Genomic DNA, 13,157 nt, shown 5'->3' with positions numbered 1-13,157 from the left:
ACACCGCCTTCTCTGCCATTTAATGCTAGATATTCCTTCGGTTTAATCCACGTTTCTGTCAAACACATTACATATGCTCCTGGTCGGTAATAATTCCGTTTATAGTCATCACTTTTGACATGAGAGATCTAATATTCGGCAATCCTTTCTTTAGATCAAAGGTGCTGGTTGTGAATTCAGTCTTGTTTAATTGAATGGTAATCAAGTTACCTAAACTGACTTTCTGAGAATTTCTACATTTAGGTTTCACGCAGTGAAAAGACCACAGTCCCACTTTTAGTGGACCCTGAGTGACGACTTCTTGCAACTAGCAGGTGGTCTGTTTTGCCTGTTTGTCTGCTCCCTTGCCTTGGCTCTGGATGCTCACTGGTTAACTTGTGCTTTTCTGAGACTATTACCGATGCTACAAGAAATGAGAGTTTTCAGTGACTGTACACATGATATGGTTGTTGGTGCCAGGTGGGCTGTTTTGATTCTGTATTTTCAGATTCTGATGATCTCCTGAGATTTTTACACACAGCATACTCTAGAGTTTACACAGTATGTTACAAGTATACAAAAAAAACATCCAAGAAGTGGAACCTGAATAGTTGAATATGGAAGAAACTGCCATCTGGTCTTTTATGCAGTTTTTAGCTGTCAAGTTGTATTGAGCCCCTACCGAAGTATTTTGTTTGCTGTAACGTTGTTCTTGTGTGTTTTTTGTTTTCCTTTCCCCACACCATTCTGTGTAAACTCCAGAAGATCAGCGCTACTTAAACCAGAACATCTGATTTATCTGATGTTCAGTGTGCTGCTTCCACTTTGTTTTTTGTTTTTTTCGATCATTTCATGTGTTCCTAATAAAGTGGTCAGTGAATGTAGAATCGTTGGCTACACTAAATGCTACTTATAAATACTAACTTCCAAATAGTCCCTTTACACTGTGGTAAGATGTATTTACCTGAACTGATTCTTGTTACATGTCTGTTACTTGTAGCAGTTGTCATCTATCTCGTAAAGTAAGCTGCCATTTCTGTTACTTGCTCGAAGTTCATTGGAAACAAACCTACCTTTTGTGATGTTTTATTTCTGCTTCCGTGGTCCAAAGTGGCACAAACAAACGTTCTTCTTCCAAATGTTTCCTTTCACACACTTTGCGCTTTTTGTGCTATTGCTGTACAAGTTCTGCTCCTAAACCAACTACCTGCTGAACCAGAGCCATCATACAGTCTTATGTTATCAGGAGAAAAGGTACTGTTTCTGAGTCTTACCTTTTTAGGGCTTTGGAATTTGAATCCTATCCCCGTGTATTCATTATTGTTGTCTTAAATAAGTCGACGTTCCTAATATTCTTCTTTCTCAAATCGCATCTGCGTATTAATGACCTGTTTTGTTGTAACTTTCACAACACGAACTGAACGGCGCAGGTGCATCTATGCAGAAACATTCTTCCACTTTTCATCAAGCTTTGGGAAGAAAATCTAAAATATTGTAGTGCTTTTATTCCTTCTAGGTAAGTTTACACAAGGTACCGTAGGTTGCTAACAAATCTAGCAGTTTGTCTGTGTTCTATATTTATTTGTAGATTAAAAAGGACTTGTATTCACAGTAATTGTTTTTGTCAGTTACCTACCACATGAAATAAAATAAAAAATCCTGGAAAAACTAATTTTGTTGTTTTTTTCCTCTGTGCATGTAATGTTTTGTAATAACTTCAAATTTCAGCAAATGTTGCCAGAATCCTCAAGTTTTCTAGTTCTTCTAGTAATGGATATAAAAGTCCTTAGATTATCTTTTGTACACTGGTAACAGAAGAGATTATTGTTACACACAGTCACTATAAACACACTCCTTCTTGCATCTGGGTTTTTTTTTCTTCTTTTTATCTTTTTATTGTTATTATTATTATTATTGTTTGCTTATTCATACAAAATAATTATAATTACTGCTGCATTTATTTTTCTGCATTTAGAAATAGGATACTATCCAGGTATATTTGGGATTTCAACATGTAACAATTCGAGACACACTCATTCTAATCTCGGATACTATTTAGGATGGATAGAAGGTGTTTTGTGCTTTTGTGGCTATTGGGCCTTTCCTAGACCCACCTGTTTAAGGAAAGTGGGTGGGGCTGAGCACCGCCGCAGTGCCAAATTCATGTCTTGCTTTTGGAAAGGTGTAAACATAAGCCTTAAAATGAAGGTCCACAAAAGTTTTTTTGCACTTGTTTCACCCTGACAATTTGAATCCAACAAGGAGGGGGAGGGCAGTCATGTGCATTGCTGCCGAAACAGTCCTGACGCATCAAACATTAACTTCTTCAGCAGTTTGAGCTACAGGAACTCGTCTGTTGGATCGGACCACATGGTTAAGCCTGCATCAATGAGCCTATGACCCTTTTGCCGGTTCACCACTGTTTCTTCCTTGGACCTTCTTTGGACTTATAATAGATACTTATCACTGCAGACCAGGAACAGCGCACAAGAGCTGTGGTTTTGGAGATGCTTTGACCCAGTCGTCTAGCCGTCACAATTTGTCCAACTTGCTCACATCTTTACGCTTGCAGGTTTTTCCTGCTTCTAACAACCCACACACTAACAGGTGCCATGATGAAGAGATAATCAGTGTTAATCACTTCACCGGTCACAATGTTATAATGTCATGATCGGTGTATAATTAAAATGTAACTCAACTCACCATAAAGCACATTCTTTATTTTTTGGTCATTTTTTTTATATGTCAAAGTGAAAAAATAGCAATAAATTAGGATTTTGGACGTTTTTTCTTTTCCTTGGCTCGGTCTTTGGGGACCCCTGTATTGAAAGACAAAAAACACGAGCACATCTGGGTGGGTGTATGACAGTAAGATATCTTAGATCGTTGTCTTATCCATACTGTTTGTTTTTACATTTCCACAACGTAATCTATCCACCTTATTACTAACCTGCAGCTTCCTCATCCTGCTCATTTTTTGCAGAATGAGGAGGCAACAGGTTAGTAATAAGGAAGGCCAAGGAGGAGGTTTATGGATGTGGTGAGAGAAGACATGCAGGTGGTTGGGGTGAAAGAGGCAGATGTAGAGGACAGGGGGGGTATGGAGACGGATGATCCACTGTGGTGACCACTAATGGGACCAGCCAGGAGAAGAAGAAGAAGAAGTTAAATGTCCCAAAATGGTTTTCAAAAGAAAGCCCACCACTTCAGCTCGACTCTGCACCAGGGCCATCATCTGCAGACTTATTTAAATATTGCGCGGGAAAGACCAATCGGTTATCCAGATTTTTAATAAGGTATTTTTGTGTCGTCATAATTGTGATTCAGCTTTTTCTTAAATTAGTAAAATAAAGTCTGTTTGGATTAAAGTGCATGGATGGATGGATGGTTGGGAAAGAGATGCAGCACGCGTTTCTATCGTAAGATCTCCAGAGTCCTGTACCAGAGGATCGCTTTCCGTATGGATCGAGTCGGCGGCTTGTGACGTCACGCGGCTCCGCCTACCCAGCTCATCAGTCGGTGCGCGAGGCAGGAACGGAGGAAGATGGTGGAGCCGGGCGGGGCTCGTGCTCCGTTACACTGCTGAAATAACACGCAGCCGAGCCCAGGTGAGAGATGCTACTGATTGCACGAGAGTCTTTTAGTGCTTCGTGTATAATTGCGCGTTTGTGTGTGTGTGTTTGAATAACAGCGCGTGCACAAAGAGGAACCTTTGAGAGAAAAAATGAAAAACAGGGATACATGATGTCCACTTTGTGCGTGCGCGTGCGCTCTTGTGTGTATGTGTTGGAGGATGAGGATTAGTTGGAATTTAAGCAGCTGTTACAGAGTCGCCCCTTACTGAAGGTGTCATCTAAAAGGGAGAACCCTCTCGCTCGTGCAGCTCGTACTTTTCCGTTGTTTATTATTTTTTTTTGTACAACGAGGATCTGTAATGCATTGCAGATGAGTTACGGGGCCCCGAAATATTTACCATAACCACGAACTTCTTACTGCACCCAGCACGGAATTGCGATGATAATATGCATTAGGGTAAATATTAAAGGCAAACTTTGTTTTCGTGCATGATTTCAGCTGCCCACAGCTCGAGCCCGAGGCGGACAAATCATGCGTGTCATTCGTGCACGAGCGCTTCGAGCCAAATTCGGATTAAGATCGCTCCTTGTTCTAAGTAAGGGTGCCATTATTTTTGTTATATACCCTCCCATAACATCTGGGACTCATCATTCACCAAGAATTAGAAATCCTTCTAAAACACACAGATGCTGGAGATGAATCTCGTTACGCAGCTGTGTGTGTGTGTGTGTGTGTGTGTGTGTGTGTGTGTGTGTGTGTGTGTGTTCGTTCTGACGCCGGATGAAGGAGCATCATTTGCTTTTCCATTCTCATCCTGATTGCCAAAGATGTTGGACATGCACAAGAAAGCTGCTATAGAATCCAAATCTAAAAAGCTTCTGCATCCTGGTTGGTGTTTAAAGCAGATGCTGATATGTGTGTATTCCTGAGTGTGTGTTCATAATGCTGATGTCGCAGTGAGAAATGATTTAGGAAAGGGTTATGTGGTGCAGATGTACAGTAGGCTTAGACCCGCCCTTTGCAAATAAAGATCTCAATCAGCACGAAGGCTTGTGATTCCAACAGGCTTATGAAGAAAACAAACAAAAAAAAAAAACAACCAATAATGATAATGTTTGTCTTCATATCCTTGTGGAGACAAGTGGAACTGATCACTGACATGTGTTTTTGCTGAATCTCTATAGTGGATCACCTTCAGGTATGTTTTTGTTTGCATCACACATTGAACAAGATGCATGGCCGCTTTGTGTATAGATATTTAGATCTGTAGCGAGCAGCCCAGATGTGAAATTGAAAAGAAATAGACCTTTGTGAGATGACAAAAAGCTTTAGGTACCACATTTAGTCTATCATTACTCATAATAAATTCAGACAGTAGCAAATCCAGAGAGTGCATTCTGAATTTACATTCCAGTTTCATAACCTTTTGATCTCTGTAAACCTGCTTTGGGACAATGTCCATTGTTATAACGCTCTACAAATAAAATCTGAATGGAATTGAATTGAAAGGATGTTTATTATGTAATAAGCAGTGCATATAAAAGGCTACAGGTGAGATTATCCACGTCCTAAGCATTAAAAATGTGAGCATTAACTGTGTTTTTTTAAAAATTTTTACATTGGAGGTGCAAACCATGCGAGCATCCATGAGGGATGATTCATCAGAATGCAGAAGAATTTTTAGGATGAATCAGGCAGGTCTGCGTGAGGTGAGGGGAGTGTCAGGATCAGCCACCGGTATCCCATCAAAGTGATGTTTGTGCTTGTAAGATATGATAAGGGACTTAAGTGTGTTCGAGCTGCATTCAATTTCAGGTGCCGTGAGAGGAAACGCTTCAAGCGGCACCACGTCTTTTGGTTTGATTTTTTTTTTGTTTTGTTTTGTTTTTTGTTTTTTGCGTAGAAAGTTTCATTGTTGAATGGGTAATCAGATGGGATTGAAGAAAGAGTAGTAGATTTGAAAATCAGTCAGCCTTTACTGTAAGCACATGGCATTAAAGTAGCCCCAAGTGACTTTCTTTATAGGATTACCCGTTTTCTGGTGCTTTATCAGCTCTTAGAATTGGACCAAGATAATAGTCCAGCTGTTGGAGAACGGTGCATTGTTCCATGTCTGGGTTATATCCTGTGAGCTAATAATGTTAAGCAGTGAAGCTTTTCTTTTAAAAGCTTCTATTATACACTTTCTATTTTGTTTTGTTTTTTGTTTTTTTGTTTAAATACAGCCTAATATTTTTAAGTCATTAAAATATTGTCTGAGTTGTTTTTTTTTCCTAAAATATATAGTAAATATAGTATGCAGAGTTTTTCATTATTTTTAGTAGAATGCTAGTACCGTAATTTCCTACACTGAAACTAATGAACTTTACACAGGCTTTAACGAAAGACACGTTACACACGGTGTAACGGGTGAAATATGTTGCGCTTCATTTAGGAGCATAGCTGTATTTTGGGAATACCGCTATGCACTGCATTTTTCCGTTATTACTGCATGTGTGCAAGACCGAGGAATATTTCCTTATTATTTTCTGATGCTCATTTCTAAGTTTCTTTGACTAACCCGTAACGCTGTTGCCAAGAATAATAAAAAAGCACGAGTTTTAGAAACCTGGCTGTGCTTGATTTCTGTTGCAACTGGAGTTAGCGAGCTCTCCCTTCACCCAGACTCAACGCGCTACAACGGCTTGTATCTAAACAGCAGCCTACCAAGAAAGTCATTGTTCACTGTCTTCCTCCTTCCTTTCACAACTATTTCTCTCGAGAGTTTATCTTTTGGCATCGTCGTGCGTTTAAAAAAAAAAGTTTTTCCCCCGATGCCGTGCAGCTCAGAACACAGGTGAGTTGAGTTTTTTCGTTTCCGTTCGGAAATTCCATTGGTCTAATGTTATGTCGCTCAGTTTTTTGGTGAAGTTCGTGAAACCGGGAAAAACCCAGGAAAAATTCATAAATAAGCCGCTTCGTTGTTTAATCCGCGGGGTTTAAAACGTGGGAAAAAAGTAGCGTCTTATAGTCCGAAAAATACGGTAGTTAAGTATTGGGACACCTGACTTTTCGAGTCATATGTGGTTTTTCTTCAAACTGTTACCAAAGAGGTGAAGGCACACAATTTTATAAGACGCGGAAGTCTTCCATTCTCCCTTTTACTTGAACTAGAAGATTCAAATCTGTTTCAGCATGACAGTGCAGTTGTGCACAACGCCCCCTCTAAGAAAATATGGATTACATGGATTGGAGATGAAGATCTTGAGATGCCTGCTGTAAAGCTCTGACCTCGACATTACTGAACAGCTTTGGGAAGAATTGGAACACTGGCTGCACCCCAGGTCTCCTCACCCAACATCGGTACATGCCTTTACTAACACTATTGAGGCTAAATTTAGCAAAATCTCCACAGACACACTCTAAAATCTAGTTGGACATCCTCCCAGAAGAGTGGAGGTTATTGTAACAGAAAATGGGGACTAAATGTGGAATAGGATGTTCAGAAATCATATGAATTTTATGGTCCGGGGTGTCCACAAACATTTGTCTATCTATTGTATACATTCGTTAAAATGGGGATTTAAGGATTAAGTAATAAAATACAATGTCCATATTTCACAACTGATCATTGGATACGGATTTCATGCGAATATGCTGAACTTAAAAGTAAATGAACGTAGTCAAATTGTTATTGTTAAATATATGTTAAATATAGTGTATATTAACAGCACACCTAGTTTTAAGTAAGACAGGGTTGAGAAATTACACTCCAGCATGTCAATTATGACCGTATTTACAGTTTACGAGTTTTCCACCTCCATATATTGATCCTGCAGTCATTCAAGAAGCAAAATTGAATATTTATACTGTACTTGTTCATAAGATTCATATCAGAGCTGATATGAGTGCTCGATGCACGGGTATCCCCATCAAATGCTTTTCTGGTTTTTAGCAGGTTCTCCTGTCTGTGGGGCAACACACAGATCAATAAATCCATCCAGCGAATGAACAAATAGAAGTAAACAAGTCTGGATATAATTATTCCTGGGGGAATTCAGGCAGTTGGTCGTTGTGGGGGAGACAAGTTATGAATGATATTCCATGATATTTTCAAACAACACCTTTGGAAATATCTTTCTATTGTGCATCAAATGTATTTGCAGTTTAATATTACGGCCTTTTCAAATAAAAAAAAAGGATAAACATCAATTTTGAGTCGAACTCCACTCGCTCCTGGAAAAAGAATCGATTCTCCTGCATAGTCACATTGAAATTCTAAAATACACAATCAATGATTTTATTTCACTACTTTTCAGACAATGAATTAAATGTCAACCGTGTGGCATTTCCTGAATGTACCTCATGTCTTATCTTGCACATTCCTTTCCCTTTTGAATCTAAGATCAGGCGTAATTTGCATGTGGCCCTTGGAGAAATCAGGACTGAGAACCCTTTTTTTCCTCATGTTTGCCTTTCAATTCTAGTCCACATTAATTTCTTGTCCGCACTCCCGTGGCATTGCAGCCCACAATTATATGTCTGGAAGGCAGGTGACATGGATGTCTGTACCACGGGCTGTTTGTGGCAGTTGTGTGTGTGCTTTCTGTTCAGTCCTGCTGGCAAACATTAGGAATTTTGTCTTGGAAAGGTTCATGCGGATGATGCGTTGTCACATTTCTCTTCAGAAAGAACTTGTGATGGTCCTCATGTTGCTGTTGTCGATGTTTGAAAAGAAGCTACTGTTTGTGGATGGACTTTCTGGGCAGATGAGCAAAGAAGTGAACATTTCTCTCCTGTGTCTGCTTCTGTAACCTGTAACCATGTGATCCAGCCAAGATGTATGGCCTAGTGCTGTGGAGGGCAGAGGAGTGTGAGTCTCATGGCTTATTTATGTCAAAGATATCAAGTTAGGATTTTTCTGAGTATTGTTGGCAGGTTTTAGCAAAATTTGTAAGCCAACTACATCTCAAAAACCTGTCAATACTCTAACATTTGTCTGTTTAACAAGAGAGAGATCCAATTGTACTGTAGTGCACATGCTTTTTAAATCAACTGCTTGTTTGGTTATTATATACGGCAAAATTAATCTTTCCATTTCTTAATTTTTGAAATTGTTTTAATAAGAATTGGAAACCCGTGGTTCTTCTCCAGACTTTTACGCCAATCTTGAAGGCACACACTTGTATAGGATTTCTTTGGATGTAGTATCATTTAATTTTTCCTTCACATCTACTATGAGCCCCAAATCTGTTCCACTATGACAATGCCCCTATACACAAAGCCAGCTCCATTAAGATATGCTTTATATGGGTTGGAATGGAAGATCTCGAGTGGCTGAATATAGAGCTCTTAACTCAACTATGTTGAAAACCTTTGGCATGAATTGGAACGCTGACTGCACCCCAGGCCTCCTCACCCTACATCAGTACCTGACTTTACTAACAGCCTTGTAGCTGAATGAACACAAATCTCAACAAGCACAGACCGAAATCTTAAGAAACATCTTACTAGAAGAGTGGAGATTATTTAATCATATAGAGACACTCCCTATTCACTTCCACTTCCTCTTAAATGATTATCAATTTAAATTAATTTCTAATTAAGATTTCACAATCACTGATTATTTTTAAACAAAAAACTTCTACAGGCTTTATTTCTACCATAACCCTGTTTTAAATCTAGTCCAATTTAATCCATGGCCCTGACAACCCTGGTGCTGTTTGTGTGTGTGAGTTCTCTCCAGAGATGTCTTGAGTTTGTATTTAGCAAAAATATGGACTAAAGTTTGATCGTTACTACTTTGTTATTTTTGTACCAAGTCGTGAAGAAACATTATTCCCTCAATGATGATAAAAAGCTCTAACATTGCACATGGTAAGAAGACTACAATATTCAAATATCTCATCATGTATAATTAAGAGGAACACAGTTTTAGCACTTGTCTTAATCTTGGTCCTGGGAATCCAAATGCCACTAGTGTTTCTTTCCATACTGCAGGTTTGGCCTGAAATCTGAGTTTGGGATTTGTGATAATGCAAATTAAGTCATGCCATTCTTATGAAAAATTCAGAAGGAGTTAAAATGTGTGTGGGGAAAAAAAATAAAAAATTCTTCTTACATTTGGGTTGCTATAGATTTTCAGTTATGCATTTAAAGTAATGCACCATTTGCCTTATTTGGACAGGATTTATTTTACAGCTGAAGTAGTTCCATCTTTTATATACAGTAGAGCGCTATGTGCACATACATTTTATTTCCAACTGATTCAAGAATATAAATGATTTCATTCCTCCTCATACAAAAAGACTCAACCTCAATTACGTATATAAAATTTTAAATAGTCAGAGTTTCTCTCAGATGGATATTGCTTTGCTATTTAGCTGTATTTAGTAAAAAAAAAATTAACATTGATTGGGCAAAAAATGTATATATCGCAACATTTTTAAAACAAGACTTTATAATGCCTGCTACAATCCACACGTATGCTCAAATATAATGATTAATAATAATCATTGTGATGGATTTGCTGCAAAAAACAAGCTTGTTATTTAAAAAAAAAGCATTTGTTTCATTAATTTAGAGCTGTTTACATTTTTCAAAAAGGAAAACAATTATTATTAGTAGCATTCTGACAAATATTTTATCTACTTTATGCTGAAAAATATAACGGATTCGAGGTATAAGGAGAAAACGCTTAATTGTTGAACTGAAATGTAAAACAAGTACAGGTATGCTTTTTAAATATAATAAGTGACACCCTGATGATGTATGGGGTGATATGAAGGCTCCAGGCCATATGAATTTTGAATCAAAAGCTGGTGAATTGTGTGTGCTGACTCCAAAATGAAATGAGATGAACCATGTGCAGTTTAATAATAATAGAGGCTGCACGTAGCCTCAGACCAGTTCGGTCGTGTTTTATTTGTCTTGAGTGACCTTGAAAGTCAGTAGGATTTAAAGTGGCAGAAAATGGCTGAGGGGAACGTGTTCGATTCTGCTGCTGCTTTGTATTTGTTAGTCAATATTACAATCAAGGCAGGGTTTAACTTGCTGATTAGACTGCGTTCTGTTTAAGAAGCAAATCCTAATCCATCTGGGTTGAATTGTTGGATCAACTTGTTCAATATGGGCCAGTGTGCATCTGAAGACTTTGGAGCATCGTTAACCAAGTCCAGTGTGTCTTTGGTCTTCTTTGGTGGAATCTCATTTGGTGTGGAGCTGCACCATAGTTCTTAGTAACTTAAAGTTCTGGTGTCTTGTCTTTAGTGCCTTAGCTTGTTCCTCAGGATAAAAATGTACAGACTGGGTTTTGGTTCTGTACAGGTGTTTTTACTGCATGCATAGTGGACAAAAATGGGAATTGCACCAAATAGAGGCATGTTTACGCTGCCCCATCTCCTCATGCAGTGACGTATTTAATGACAATGTCAGAAATTTGGGCTAGTTTTAATATACTCTGTGAATAGACTGCCATGATCTTGATTTATGGCAAATACAGTACTTGGAATCAAATCTAATAAATGTCTGCGAACAAAGCCGAAGTGTAAGCGCAGGCAGTGTCTGAATCGCAGCGCTTCTGTCGTTGAAAGATATATTGCAAAGATTGGGAAAGTAAAATTAGAAATGTGTGTGTACTGTGGTGATTTTGTTCATGTGAAAGTAACAAATTCAAAATATAATTTAAGTAAATATGTCTTTTATTTGTAAGGTTTTTTGAGATGTAATTGGGCTGGAGGTTTTTGGCAACCCTGGTTAATGGCAATAGGAACTCAGTTTGCTTGACTGGATGCTGGATGTTTTGGAATTGCTTTAAAAAATCTCTAGATAGTAGCAGGCAACGTTAATCACATGTGATAGTGTGTGGACTTAATTTAGTTTTGAGGTTTTAATGTCACCCTGCTTCACTAAATTCTGTGGTTCTGAGCTGCTGCTCCTCTCTGAAGCATGATTTGTAATGCTAGTGTAAAAATAGGTTAGACACAGCAGGTGAGAGAAGGATAGGAGAAGAGTGGTGTCGGGCTGCCTTTCAGTGTTGGTCATAAATTAGCCTTCATTGTTTTAATGGGTTGTGGAAGAAGACCTTAAAAAGTGTTAAAAGAGAAATGGGTTTAAATGCTGGTAAACACTCAGTGAATTGGTGTTTTCTTTATATCTATATCTATTATATCTATGCAGTACACACACACACACACACACACACACACACACACACACACACACACACTTCATGTGGTTATTCCCCAAACTGTTACCACAAATCTGGAGGCACACACATGTATAGGATGTAATTGAATGTGGTAGCATTAAACTTTTACCTCCACAGCAGACCAAAACCTGTTCCAGTATGACAATGCCCATGTGCACAAAGACAGCTCCATGATGATATATAGTACCTGGCATTACTAATGCCCTTGTGGCTGATTGAGCAAAAATCTCTACAACCACACTCTTATAAAGCATCTTCCTCAAATAGCAAATGGAAACTGAATGTGAAATGAAAAGCACATGCATATCTTATAGCCATGTGTCCACTAACTTTGGTTTATATAAAATTAAGACTAAATAAAGGCAACTGTCAGCTGAATTCTGTTCACTTGGAATTGTGGAATTGCCGAACATCGGTTCAATTATCGCTTCGATTGAAGCCCATCTGCCTGTGGTTTATTTCTTGGCACCGTGCTTTTTTTTCTATATTCTGGCAGAAGATTTTTGTGTAGAGGAGACGTCTCGGAAACTAGGTTTTGGGGGTGAGGGGTATTGGGAGTGCAGGAAACCTACACCAGGAACAAATAATCTATCATTTTTTTTATTTTGCCGGTGTTCTAAGATTCCATCAGATTCGTCCTTCAAATGTACTTAATTATCCAAAATACTATGATTTACTTTGGCTATAATGTTCCCATTATCATTTTTGTCACAACATTTGCTTAATCAGCTCAGTTTATGTGAAAATCTGAAACAGAATCAGGTTTATTGGCCATGGTGTTGACACACACAAAGGAATTTAGTTCCAGCTGTTAGTGACTCTCAAAAGTACAGACATAAATAACACAATAGATTTAGCTTAAACTATACAAGACAAAACAGACTATACAAGACAATACAGACAATATAGACAGTAAGAGTATTAAATTGGAATACAGAGTATATGACAGATCAGTAATGATTCCATCATTTATTATTCAAAAAAGTCTGCTTGCTGTTGAACGGATGCTGAACCGTATATTGGTGATAAGTAGATACCACCAAGCGGTAATCAAAACAAGTTCAATACACGCGCTTTACCCTGATTGGCGGCTTGCTGTGAGTTTTACTAGTTAAGTTTTTATCCCCTCATAAATAAAAAGGAACGAGTGATTTTGCGAAATGTAGTTGAGTAAAAAGTTAAATATTTGACTTTAAAATGTAGTGAAGTTAAAACCAACCAATACAAGTAGGAGGACAGGTATCCCTTTCTTGGGATGTTGAATGCTGTAGAAGCTTTGTTTACACAAAAGGTTTCACCTTCAAGCCATCATTTGAATACAGAGCTTCATAAAAAATGTGGTTTGATTATGTGTGTGCTTTGTGTGTATGCGTGTGTAGCATGCTGAGATAAATTCCTGAGTTAGCGAAGGTCG

General features: G+C 38.3%; 1 protein-coding gene across 7 annotated transcripts in view; it reads left to right on the top strand.

Moving 5' to 3' along the window:
- The first annotated feature begins 3,340 nt into the window (after positions 1–3,340).
- The window catches only part of apba1a (amyloid beta (A4) precursor protein-binding, family A, member 1a), a 60,860-nt gene continuing 51,043 nt past the window's right edge, over positions 3,341–13,157 (top strand). For 2 of the 7 annotated variants that reach the window (XM_083527518.1, XM_083527517.1), the window contains exon 1: positions 3,452–3,587. The gene's annotated coding sequence lies outside the window, so the exon portion shown is untranslated. Of the gene's footprint in view, positions 3,588–3,698; positions 4,151–5,185; positions 5,265–13,157 lie in introns of those variants that run through there. The other 5 variants (XM_083527516.1, XM_083527514.1, XM_083527520.1 and 2 more) reach the window with 5 other exon arrangements.

The sequence above is a fragment of the Silurus aristotelis genome (assembly GCF_946808225.1).
Source record: "Silurus aristotelis genome assembly, chromosome: 23".
In the NCBI taxonomy this organism is placed as follows: Eukaryota; Metazoa; Chordata; class Actinopteri; order Siluriformes; family Siluridae; genus Silurus; species Silurus aristotelis.
The sequence above is the reverse complement of the archived record's forward strand: the minus strand, read 5'-3'. Positions and strand labels throughout refer to the sequence as shown.